Raw genomic sequence first — 12,452 nt, 5'->3', positions numbered from 1 at the left:
GTCATACATCAAGGACTATCTATAGTACCTTATCCATTCCTGTATGACAGGCATGTCAAACTTGCGGTGTCATGTGAAGTTGCGCGACATATCGCAACTTTTTCCCCATTGCCGGCAATGGGTGGGTGCAGTTTCGATGTGACACATCCAGCCCACAGGCCGGCAGTTCGACATGCCTGTTCTATGAGCTGCCAAAAACCTGAACAGACCTCTTTAATTATGCACATGTATTACTGTAGATACAAGAAATTTATCCTTTTTCTTAGCTTAAGTTTAATGTGCAACACAATAGGATGGAAAATTACACTCTATCATATTTTGTTCATACTTCTCTGGATTCAGTAAGAGTCTTGGATCCCCTAACCAAGGCTGGTATTATCTATTTTCTGTAGATAAATAACCATTAGTTACTTAGTTATTTATAGTAGTATAGTAACTAATGGTTACTATACTACTAATGGTATAGTAGTAACCATTTCAAACAAAGTTACATTTTATACAATGTAACTTCTATTTTAAAATGTTATATTTTAAACTGTTATTAGAAATTTTCAATGTATTTATATTCAGTACTAAGTAATGACAAAGTTATCCGGAGTCCAGAAAATGTCATAATTTAATCATGTCATATAAATGAGAAATTTCTCATTTCAAATTAGGAATTTTGCTGAATTTCTCCCACTTTGCACCCTTCCATTATGTTATAAAACTGCACAAAACTGAAAATAATAATGGAATTGGGAAGTATAGAAATGCTTATAATATATAATAAAAGAATTTTGGACAAAAGTTATAAGAAAAAACAAAATGGATGTTTTATAACAAATAGTCAGTGTAGTCATAATTGTTTTGAATTTCTATTCACTATTGGTATAGTGGTTAAGGCACCAAGCTAGAAACCAGGGGGCTGAGTTTCCCCATTTACAATTATTCTTTTTCTTGCCTTTCTTCAACAAATGCTTGAATTACAAGACAAGAATGTATTATTTCTTATTGCCCCCCCCCACACTTATAAAATGACATTTTGCACAGGTGATATATTTTTAATATATTTCTTGGAATATTATTCCCTCATTTTATTGCTTAGTTTGGGTTTCACAATCATTGCACAAAGAGGGGAAGATAGGTTTTTTTCCTTAGTAATTTTTGTTATCATGGCATGTTTATCTATGATTAAGTTAACATGGTTTGCTCAATTAATCCCTCATTCTGGATTTGCACTAATGAATTATAGGGGCAGACTTACCACAACCTGCAAGAATAAAATGTGGTTATTTATTGGTTCAAGTGTTGTATGAATCCAGTCAATATTACCAAAGAAGGTACTAAGCAGAAATATAATTAAAACTAAATTTAATTGGAATATTTTTATCCTCTTTGATATGCTATCAGTTCGGTTTATTAAAACAAAATCAAATATTCCAAGGATGTTTTTCTTCTTATATTACCATGACAAGATGTATAATTTCCCCCTCTATATTATTTCAGAATTGATGCTTTTAATCCTTGCAGGACTATAATTACCTCCTCTTTTTCCTTATTAAGTTTTTTTGCACACTGTTCTTATTTTTTTCAAGTTGAACAACTACAGAGATTATGTTCCTGTCAATCCTGCTATATGTTACTTAGGAATTGCAAATTGCAAATAAGCACCACAAAGTTTCTTCCAGCCTTATTTTCATAACAAATGTTTTTGAAATGTGCGCTTTGCTACATCTTTGTTGTTGTTTCTTGATACAGTTGATTTCTCCAGCACCTATAGCCTGAGATTCATCTTTAGAAATAATATCCTTTCTTTGATAATAATTTATTTACTAGATATATTTGAATGTATTCTTAGCTACCAAAATCCCTACTGTAATCTTTTGATACTACAACCTATCTGGGTTGGACAGCTAAGAATAACAATGAGCTTAACCATATCATTAAGAGACAAACTCAGGCAAATGTTCAATCAAACCTGTTTATATTTTAGACTTCTTGCATATGAAAAACTAATATTGTCTGGATCAACCAATTACCTATGAGGAACCAATAATGCTTTGCATAAACACATGCAAGTGAAAGTGATTTAATTCTTTAATAGAACTAGTGTACTATAGATTCAGAAATGAAGTTTTTTTTTTGCACAAAGTTGAAATGTCTGAAAGAGCTACATAGCAGAAATATTGAATCAATAATTGTAAAGAATAAAACCCATTTTTTGAATAGTTGTAAATGAGTTTTTGGAATAAAAGTATACAATAATGCCAGCAGAATTAGGAATTACATTAACACTGCAACAATTCCAATTATTATTAAAATAACAATACCTCAATAGTACAGAAGATTCTTAATTTCTGTGAGCAAAACAGGCTTTGGGACATCTTTCATTATTACATGAAACAAAAAAAAGATACAATAATCATGAAGTCCAAAAAAATCCAGAAATCTCCTCCAGCTATCTAAGAAATTTACTTTTATTTATCCAAGAATTCCAATTCATCTAAGACATTAAACTCTTGCACTCATTTTATAAAGTGCACTGAGCCTGAGAAATCCCACTGGAATGATACTTCAAAAATGTAAATTCCTGAGGGAGCTTATTCAAAAGTCTCAGGATTTACTTATAGTTTGCTTGCAAAGGGAAAGAGATAACATTTTATTCCAACAGTTACACTGCATTACGAATAATGGCCAAACTATGGGAGAATTTTCCAGGATTCTTGTTTAAAGAGGAGTGAGTCAAAAAGGTCCCTTGCATGGTCCAAACATTTTGCCAATCAGCCAGAATTAAATGCTGAAGATTCTTTACTAGAAGGTATAAAAAGTAGCCTACCGTATTTTCTTTTTTCTGTCTTCTTGCACTCAAGGAAAACTTTTTGAGAGAAAAAAATGATAATACATTTGAAAGTTTATCCAGAAAAAAGCAATACTTTTGGGAAAGAATCATGTATTTGTTTTTGGTCTTTAGGAAACAAGTTAGTCTTACTATTTGAAAACAATGTGATATATCAAAGCAAAATATGACAAAATATTGGAAGCAGAACTGTCACAGTACTTTTCTGTTAAATATTTATCTGCAAATTCAAAAGTGTTCAGTTGGTTTGTGTGAAAACCAGGTTTTTTTTTTTATGGTAGATCCAGTAAACTATACTGGAGTCTATTTACTGCTTTCACAATCTTTTCTACCACCCATTTCTTAACTTGTCAAATGCAACAGGGTATATTATTTACATTTTAAATACGTTGAATTATTTTGTTGAAAAAAGCTATTTTGGCCATCCATTCCTAGTTCCTTGTCAGATAGTCCTACCAATATGGAATTTTGGTTTTAAGTCAGTATAGTTATAAGTTGAGTCATTACATTGACAGACCTGATTTTAGGACCATTTTTACTGTAGTGGTTAAGCAAATAACTATGGTTATTAAATAAACCAGGTTTCCCAATGGATATTTTTTGCCAATCACTAATCATGATCACATGTCCGCAGGATGCTGCAACTCATTGTAAGTGAAAGCCAGTTGCCAGTGCCTGAATTGTGATCACATGATTGCAGGGGTGGTGCAACAGTTGTAAGTGCAACTACAGGTAATAAAGTACATTTTCCAAAGCTGTCATAACTTTGAACCATCATTAAATGAACAGCTGTAAATTGAAGACTATCATAGAAACAGAAATTAAAGCATTCCTCACCAGTGGCTCTCTAGCTTCAACTTTAAGCAACAGATCTTTTTTTTGGAACAGCTCTTTGTTTCCTTTTCAATAACATAGAATAATAGGGTTGGAAGGGATCTTTGAGGTCTTATAATCCAACTCCATGCTCATGCAGGAGATCCTTTACTATTTCAGACAAATGGATGTCCAATCTTTTCTTGAAAACCTCCATTGATGGAACACCCACAACATCTGGAGGCAAGTTGTTCCACTGTTAATTGTTTTCACTGTCAGGAAGTTTTTCCTTAGTTCTAGGTTGGATCTCTCTTTAATGATCTTCCACCTGTTACTTCTTGTTTTGCCCTCAGGTGCTCTGGAGAATAGATGGATCTTTTGTTCTCTGTAATAGTCCCTCAAATATTGAAAGACAGCTATCATATCACCTCTAGTTATTCTCTTTATTAGACTAGATGTACCTAGTTCCCCCAATTTGCTAAAAAAGAAAGGACTCCTCTACTTTTCATACTTGTCCTGGACTGCATGTCTTTAGAAAAGGACCTAAGCACTCCATAGCTAGAACATTCTGCCCTCCAGCTTCTCACAATAGTAAATATTTCAAATATGATCTAATAAAAAAAAATTAAAAGTGACATTTCATGCTTCTACAGATGTAAAAAATAAAACTCATTAACTGTTCTAGTTCATGGTGTACATAATTCTTTGCCAAAATCTGATAGAAATTCTCTTGGTTGGAGAAACTGATGATACTTTTATTAAGCAGAAAGTATTACTTTGATGTTTCTCTACTTTCTATTGTCCCTAAAACATTATCTTTTGTAAATGACTTTTGTGGGAAGATTACTTACTTCAAAAATCTTGATTTTTTAAATACAAGTTTCAGTTGTGCTTTTGTCATCAATGAAGAATACAGAACAAAAAAGAATATTTTAAAAAGAGCAGAGTTAAACTAAAATCTAATACTGTATAGTTATTTGAAAGAAAGAAATTGCTCTGAATTCACTGAAACTTTATTTTGATAAGACATCCATGACTGCACTGGAAAAGTTCCTCTCAACAATGCAAGAACTCTGCATATTTTTGTGGTTAATCACTATTTTTCAGTCTATGGCTACACTGTAACTGTTTACTTGATTTATATCTTTTTTTTAAAAAAATGCACCAGAATAAACAATGCAGCTAACACAAAATTATAAAAGATATAAACATTAAAATAATCATAAAACAATTTAAAAGGCTTGGTTAAATAGGTAAATCTTAACTATTTGTCTGTAAACAGTGAACATTCCATATCTTGAAAATATCTGAGAAAAAATATTCCAAAATATATATTTCTAAAAATGCATCTCGTGCATATCTTACTGGTCACAGATTCATAATATGTGAGGTGACGTTTCAGGTAGTCTGGCTCCAAGCTATTTAGGATTAGAACCACTCCCTGGAATTGTCTGGAAAAATAATTGGAAACCGGTATAGATTTCTCAGCGTGGCCATAATATAATTCTGGAAATCCACACCAGGAATTATCTCTACATATTCCATTAATAGCAACTTATGGGTAATTGTTAAGGGGCTATCTCCAATATATAATGGTGTTTTAATCTATCTATCTATCTATCTATATATATGGTTAAAAAGGTTAAAAATATGAACCCTGGGAATATTCATAGTGAAGAAATAAAATGAGCACCAGGATAATAAAAACTATAAAAGTTTTTAATTAATTAAAACTATAAAAGTTTAATTAAAAAGCGCCAAGCTTTCGCCGTCACCTGCCGGCATCTTCAGGGCTAGCGCGCCAGAGAATGAGAGAGTCCTTTATAGGCGTGTCAAAGTTTGCGCCCGGCTCCTTGATCTTGTTATCGGGCCTGATTGATTCAATTGTGTACATTTAACCTGTTTTTCCTTTCTCTTTTTGGTTACGTTTCCATCTTTATCCATCCTTATTTCTCTCAACTTTGGGGTGGTTGGGTGGCAACTCCAGTTGTTTCGATTGTCTTTGCATTCTAACCTCCCCCCAGGTAATTAAATGACTATAATCCAAGAAATTTAATGCTACAGTACATACAACTAAGAAATTGCATTGTGAATGATCATGTGAAATTGAATTTTGTATTAATGCTTAATCTTTATGATTTTCCTAATATAGTCTACTGCAGGTTTTAAATCTTCCCTCCCCAATGTGCTCTTATTAGTATAAGAATTTCTGACATGGTATTTCTAACATCCCATTAATCCAATTCTCTTTTACTTTGGCAAACCAAAATCAAGATATAAGTAGGTGAAATTGTAGTATTGCAATGGAACTTAAAGGGTATTACCAACACTCTCATATTTTATTTTTTTCTCAGAAAGCATATTAGTACTCACCTGGTTCTGTATTGGGTTAGAAAGAGGAATTAACAATATATTAGCCTATTTTTCAGATTCCATCACATATGCAGTCAAGGCTAAAGTAATAATCATAGGACTAAACACAAACTGAAATTTTAGATAAAGCTCTTCACATTAATAATAACCTAAATCAATTACATGATTCAGATAGCATGCTATGTTCAACCACAATACATAGTACAGATTAGCAAGTATACATGTTGCTGTTATCTAAAACGTAGACCAAATGAATGTAAATATTACCAATTAGGAATACTACAAGATAACAGAGGACACTTGGGCAGGAAACTCGGGCAGGTGTACATGTAATTTGGGGCAATAGTACTGAGGAATTATAGTTATTAGAATTGTTAAGAGCATTAGTATCATTTACTACATTATGTAAACCATATAAGTAATTTTGCTTTAGAAAAAGCGTAGCTATGTACAATCACTCTTCATTTAGTAATTAGGTCAGTTAGCTACCATCCACGTATGCAAGTGTAATAAATGGTAATAAAACAATTCATTATTTGACCAATGACTGATCAGAATCTTGCACAAGCATATGAGCACTTGTGAAGAAACAATAAAGTCTTATATGAATCTGCTATCTATAATGCATTTTATTTGGCTTTATGAATCTATTTCATGTAAACTGCTTATTCAGTTTTGATAAAGTAGAATTTAATGAATAAATTTACTTCTCATAAACATTCAAATGATTAACATGGAATTTTCCCTGTATCTTGGAGATTTGAATGATCAGACATTGATTTTGTGACTTGCCTTCTAGTTTAATGTGTTAAGGGATAAACCTATCAATATCATATATACCAATTCATTCAGAAAACCTCTAATGTGCTGATTTTGCAGACTTTTTCAAATTTCCTCAATTGGTGGAATTACCAATTTTTTCTTGGCAGCTGTACAGACAAGAGATGCTTAAAGTATCTTTTGTACAAGAATTCTGAAACAAAATAGTTGCTGGCCATTTTTAGATATTTATATTCAATCTATTCAATCTGCTGACTTTATTAATTTGAAGAACCAAGAATAAGACATCTCAAGAATATTTATTTACAATGCCACTAGGTATTAAACTGCCTAATTCCTAAGGCCTATATATGGTCTTAATAATCATAGTATTAAAACTATTTTCCCACTGTCTGGTTTCATGAAAATTTCCTAAGGAGATGTATAAAAAATACAGACCACAATAGTTTTCATAATTTTATTAAATAAAGAAATAAGTTTCATGACAGATGAAACAGAAGTACTCTCTAATGAAATTAGGCTCCAAAATTAAACCAGGCACAAATGAATGAATCCAATACCAACCTTTAAAAATGAGTAATTTTACGGTAATATTTTCCTTTTCTCCTCATCTTCCCTTTTCTTCCCTGTATTTGTTTAACTACTCTCCAGTTTGTAGATTTTATTCCTAACATACTTGAATACATTACAAAAAAAACTAGAGCAAGAAAAATGTGAATTTTTTTCCCTGTTACAAAGGCTCTTCTCATGAGACGGGGTGGATTCAGCAGTTCAGTAGTGCAGCAGTAACAAGGCAGAATTTAATAACTTTTTTTCTAGCTGAAGAATTTTCCTGGGACTCGCTGCCAACCGTACATAAAGGGCTACTTTTCTGCCAGCAATATAAGGTCCAGTAATTCTTGCAAAGCCTTTCATGGCTTTTAAGTAAGGATGTGACACATAGATATCCAATAGTCTCCAGGAACAACTAATTCTGCTATTTTACATACAGAAAAAAAACAGCTTGATAAAGTGAACAGTCCATTACACACGTGAGAGGCAAGAGGACATTATGCAGCATTTACATTCTTGGTCTCAGACAATTATAGCAGTTATTTTAACAGTTCTGTCTTATCGAGAGAATTATATATAAAGTTCAAGACTGAGTGTTAGTTATATCTCCTTACAAATTGAGGTATGTTAGGCTACTATTGCTCATTAATGGAAAAGAGGATATCCATTTTATTTTCCGGCATAAAATAGTCAAGAATGGGCTCTTAAGGCATATGAACAACAGTAAAATAAAATGAAAACATTTTCAATTTTGAACACACACTTTTCTTTCTTCTACACCCAGATAACGATTTAAACAAGTAAGATTCCTATAACTATCACAAAACTGAACCTTGAGTTTTGATTTATGCTCTTCTTTTTTAACTGCTACAGTGATTGGAAGAAATTCTGACTTTCATGTATGCCCGTTAGAAGAACTGATAGATCTTAAGCCCCCGCTTCCCACCAAAAGTAAATTAAAAATAGTTAATTCAGTGAGATTTTGCATGCAACCTCACACTTATGTATTTATTTGATTTGTGTGCCAACCATCTTGTCTAGACATCTATACATCCCACCTGCTTAATATTATTCCTTCTGCCTAGAAAACTCCAATATTCTAATTAGGTTCATAATTCTCTGGTATGATTTTCAGGACTCTTGGATGGAAGAAATAATCCATTACAAAGTAAACATAGTAAACATATGCTACTATAATGTAGTAATATATAATGTATAAACCTCTCACATAGGGGTATTAGGTTTGAGAGGAGAGCATCAAATGGCAGATACAAGATTGAAGCCTGACCTTTTTTTTTTTAACGTACAATGTATGCAACACATTACAAACAGATGGGTCACAGAAGGCCCTGCTTTACCTAAAAAAATATTCTAGAGCAGGAATGTCACTTAAAGACCCATTGAATTAGTTGGATCTCATTCACACCTATTATCATTTGAATTACAATCCTGTTTCCAATCTACTACGTACTATTCATTGCTCTCAAAATTATATCCAATGTAGACAAGCATCAACTGAAGTTGACCAACATATTAAACATCTCTAGTCAAATTCCAAACTCTCCTTTAAATAGAGAGGCAAGATGATAGGTTTAACCGAGTCCTATTTTGTTTCAGTCTTAACATAACTTCTTCAGTACTTTTTGTAAATCAGAGCTCACAACCGCTTACTTTATGCATTTTAAATCTCAAGATCCTGGAATTTATAAGTATTAATATACTGCTGGATTTATTAAAATATGTTCTGTTTTAATAGTTCTCATCCTTATTTATCAGGTATTACCTAACATAGTTTTATACATCAGGCCCTTATTAGAATTTCAGAAGAATAAAATTTGTAAAATACCTTAGAGGTCATCTAATTCAATCCCCTGCTCATCAGTGCAGGGCCCATTACATCTTTCATGGATGACCATCCAACCCCTACTTGAACGCTTCCAGTTGTGAAAGCGTGTTCTAGGGTCTGACAGTTTGTACAGTCAGCATGTTCCTCTTGAGACTAACTTGAATCTCTTTCCTTTAGTTTTAACCCATTTGTTCTGGTCCTGCCCTTTTAAGGAGAAAATCTATTTCTTCTTCTATGACAGTTTTCAGGTATTTGAAGACTATGTATTAGCAATATAGTCTTCACTCCAACTTGCTATCTCCTTATAATATGGTGTCAGATCATTCATGATGTACATATACTGGTGGGTCACATAAAAAAACAGATCTCTATTTCTGTTTGTTTATTGTTTATTATTCTGTTTGTTCATTATTACCGTAACACTCATCTCTCACAGATCTCAGATGTGGGTCAGAGGAAAACCCATCTTTTTCATAGAAAGATTTGTGCAGATCCCTTTACTTACAATACTATTGAATCACTTCACTTCACTTTACCTATAGAGGTGGTCAGCATATAAATTTAATAATTATAACCCAACAGTCTTTTCCAAATTTGCAAATATAATATAGTGCATCATTTAATATAGGTCATGATATGGTTTGTGGTAACTAATTGGGAATAAGCAAGTCCTGTTAATTTAATAAGAGCAACCATCAGGCTTTACTACTTAAAGACTTTGAACATTTAATTCTAGGATTCAGAATAGGTTCTTGGCTCAGCATTATTTAATCTCAGCCATATCCTGTTTGTACCAGTCTCTGACTGGTAAATTTTAGATTGTCCAAGAACATGAGACTATATTATAAACCTGCTCATGCTTATTTTGCACAGATATCATATCTGAGTAAAATATCCACTACTACTTTATATATTTGCAAAATATTAGATCAGTTTCTCAATCTTAGCAAGTTTAAGTATGCTGACTGGGGAATTCTGGGACTTGGAGTCCACAGACCTTAAGGTTGTTAAGGTTGAGAAACACCGCATTAGGTCCTTAATTCACTAAGCTTCATTTATTCTCCATACAAACAATCTGCATGAACAGTGTTTTTCTTAGCAAGCCAACAAGCAGGAGCTCATTTTGTAAGGCTGTAGAAAGCTTGCTAAACAAGTTGTATTTTACTGTTTAGCTTGATCGTTCACATTCATAAATAACCATAATCATAGTGCCAAGTTGTAGTGGCAAAGGAATAATTCAAGTGATTCTTGAATCAGTGTCTAGGAGACTGGGAGACGCAATATTACTATCTTCTTACTACAGAATTGGCTAGTTCCTCATGTTGCATATAAATAACTATATTAATAGCAGCTTTACTCTAACTGGACTCTGTTATACATGAGACCTAAATATAACTTCCATGGGTATTACTGAATGACCTCTACAGAATCTCTCACTCTGCCATCAGTATGCTTAGCCTACCTTTATTTAATTACACTGTAAAATGTCTCATGCAATTTTTACTTTGAGTTCCACCAGCATTGCAGATAAGTGTGCAGAACAGGTGTATAATTTCATATGTCAAATAGCTACAATGTACAATTTGCCATAATCAGTTTAATTCAGCTTTAGCAAATAGCCATGTTGATAACTACCAATTGTCTTTACATTATGGCACTTGGAGTTATAATCAACAGCAATGCATGTACATAGGAATAGAGAAGAAATATCTAAGAAATATTTCAAGCAATATAATAAAGTCCGATAGCAGAATGCTGTATCATGAACTTCAGTAGCATAAATTAAAATTTTTAAATATGGGAAAAGGGACCTAGGAACTGCTACAATAAAATCATAGAGCTTGACTCAATGATATTGGTTATTATTTTCTGTTTTTTTTTAAAAAAAAAAATTCTGCAGTTTTAAAACTACCAAGCAAAGGAGATGAGACTGCAATCTGTTAATTTAACTCTGCAGCCATCTATTGCTCACTAATTGCAAAAAATATCCCCATAAAATCCATTATTTTCTAACAGACAAACCTCCAAAGAGTAAGTAAAACCTGTAACTATAAATTTATTGAACAAAGTAAAATGCTGGTGTGTTTATGTCATATTATATTGCTTACTAAGTTTATTGAAACTTGGAGAAGAGAGGTCATGAAGATCTTAATATAATAAATAAAACTTGAATGAGCAATTTTAAGACATAGAAATTCTCACATACCTCTCTAAATATTGATTTTGTAATCTCTGCTTTAATATATACCACTTTTATTAAGCAATCTAAATATAAAACATCAAAACTTTACAATGCTATTTTAGATCAAAGCATTATCTATACATGAAATAGTAATTCATTGTGAAAATGGAAATAATTAATTATAATTATTCAAATTAATTTTGGATAACACGAATATAAAAAATAACTTTGACAGAAATGTTTGGGAATTAATAACTGACTATAACAGGATTTATTACTTATTCTATGAAGTTTCATACAATATATATGAATATAAATGTTGACCATTTATAGATACAGGTAGTCCTTGAATGATGACCATAGTGGAGCTTGCCCATTATAGTTGTAAGTCATAATGGTTGTAACAGGTCATCCACATGACCAATCCATTTTTTTCAATGTTTTTATGGCAGTCATTAATCAGACCCATTATTTGCTATGGTAAGGTTTTGCTGAAAACCGGAAGTAAATGCTGGGTTTTGACAAAACCATCATAAAAAGCAATCATGTGATCGAGTGATGCTACAAATCACCTTAAATATGTCACTGATGGTGAGCACTCAAAGTGCAGCCATGTGACCACTGGGAGGAAGTTACTCTTGGAACTCTGGATCTGGGTCATAAATCCCCCTTTTCAGGGAACTGGTAAATTCAAAAAGTCACTAAGCAACTGCTCAAGGCTTACCTATACATTGATTTTCAGGCATATGGAACTGTAGAGTCCTTAGGTTACAGTAGACAGTTCCATTTGAGTGAAACATCAATATATCTATATGTAGTGCTTTTTTTCTTTAAAAAGAAAAAGTTCTCACACACATCATACAACCCGCCTTGCCTACCCTACAAGGTTCCATCCCAAAAAGGTGCTGGAACTCTGTTCTGGGCGTTCTATGAGAAAAAAAGCCCTGTCTATATGCGAATAAAATTCCTGGTTTCAGTAAAATGAGGTATAACAATTTAAAAAAGAGAGATTGTACGAACTACAATCAAAGCCAATAATATAGCCATCATAAGCAAGAGCTTACATA

General features: G+C 32.5%; 1 protein-coding gene across 4 annotated transcripts in view; it reads right to left on the bottom strand.

Moving 5' to 3' along the window:
• The window catches only part of MTUS1 (microtubule associated scaffold protein 1), a 106,609-nt gene that overhangs the window by 86,446 nt on the left and 7,711 nt on the right, over nt 1–12,452 (bottom strand). The window contains exons 2-3 of one of the 4 annotated variants that reach the window (XM_039349385.1): nt 2,819–2,857; nt 2,313–2,366 (exon numbers count right to left, since the gene is read on the bottom strand). The exons of 1 other annotated variant lie outside the window; for it this stretch is intronic. The gene's annotated coding sequence lies outside the window, so the exon portion shown is untranslated. Of the gene's footprint in view, nt 1–2,312; nt 2,425–2,818; nt 2,858–12,452 lie in introns of those variants that run through there. 2 more of the 4 variants (XM_039349386.1, XM_039349387.1) reach the window with 2 other exon arrangements.

Source organism: Crotalus tigris, unplaced genomic scaffold, assembly GCF_016545835.1.
Source record: "Crotalus tigris isolate CLP2741 ecotype Arizona unplaced genomic scaffold, ASM1654583v1 scf7180000018268.1906537, whole genome shotgun sequence".
NCBI lineage: Eukaryota > Metazoa > Chordata > Lepidosauria > Squamata > Viperidae > Crotalus > Crotalus tigris.
The sequence above is the reverse complement of the archived record's forward strand: the minus strand, read 5'-3'. Positions and strand labels throughout refer to the sequence as shown.